Source organism: Bison bison, unplaced genomic scaffold, assembly GCF_000754665.1.
Source record: "Bison bison bison isolate TAMUID 2011002044 unplaced genomic scaffold, Bison_UMD1.0 scf7180017864310, whole genome shotgun sequence".
In the NCBI taxonomy this organism is placed as follows: Eukaryota; Metazoa; Chordata; class Mammalia; order Artiodactyla; family Bovidae; genus Bison; species Bison bison.
Genome location: NW_011494882.1, coordinates 3,008,430 through 3,009,642, shown reverse-complemented (window position 1 = coordinate 3,009,642; position 1,213 = coordinate 3,008,430).

Here is a 1,213-nt window from a genome sequence, read left to right as displayed (position 1 = left end):
GGATAGTGACTGCAGCCGTGAAATTAAAAGATGCTTGCTCCTTGGAAGAAAAGCTATGACCAACCTAGACAGCATGTTAAAAAACAGAGACATTACTTTGCCAACAAAGGTCCATCTAGTCGACCTATGGTTTTTCCAGTAGTCCTGTATGGATGTGAGAGTTGGACTACAAAGAACGCTGAGCACCGAAGAATTAATGCTTTTGAACTATGGTGTTGAAGAAGACTCTTGAGAGTCCCTTGGACGGCAAGGAGATCCAACCAGTCTATCCTAAAGGAAATCAGTCCTGAATGTTCATTGGAAAGATTAATGCTGAAGCTGAAACTCCAATACTTTGGCCACCTGATGACAAGAACTGACTCATTGGAAAAGACCTTGATGCTGGGAAAGATTGAAGGCGGGAGGAGAAGGGAAAGACAGAGAATGAGATGGCTGGATGGCATCACCGACTCAACGGACATGAATTTGAGTAAACTCCAGGAGCTGGCTATGGACAGGGAGCCCTGGCGTACTGCAGTCCACGAGGTCGCAAAGAGTCAGACATGACTGAGCGATTGAACTGAACTGAACTGAGTTCCTGCTCAGATCCTCCATCTCCAGAAGTCCCCCTCCCTTTAGCAACCTCCCAGTAGAGCCCACCCAGATAGTATAACCTTAAACAATATTTTAATTGGAGTAAATTTTATAAAGTTGGAAGGGAATTTAGGGCTTATTTAATCAGGAAATATTTAATGTGGTTTGTTCAGTTCAGTTCAGTCACTCAGTCGTGTCTGACGCTTTGCAACACCATGGACTGCAGCATGCCAGTCTTTCCTGTCCATCACCGACTCCTGGAACTTGCTCAAACTCATGTCCATCACATTGGTGATGCCATCCAGCTATCTCATCCTCTATCATCCCCTCTCCTCCTGCTTTCAATCTTTCCCAGAATCAGAGTCTTTTCCAGTGAGTTAGTTCTTAACATCAGGTGGCCAAAGAACTGGAGCTTCAGCTTCAGCATCAGTCCTTCCAGTGAATATTCAGGATTAATTTCCTTTGTGATTGACTGGTTTGATCTCCTTTCAATCCAAGGGACTCTCAAGAGTCTTCTCCAATACCACAGTCCAAAAGCATCAATTCTTTGGCACTTAGCTTTCTTTATGGTCCAAGTCTCACATCCATACATGACTACTGGAAAAACCATAGCTTTGATTAGACACTTTTTTGGCAAAGT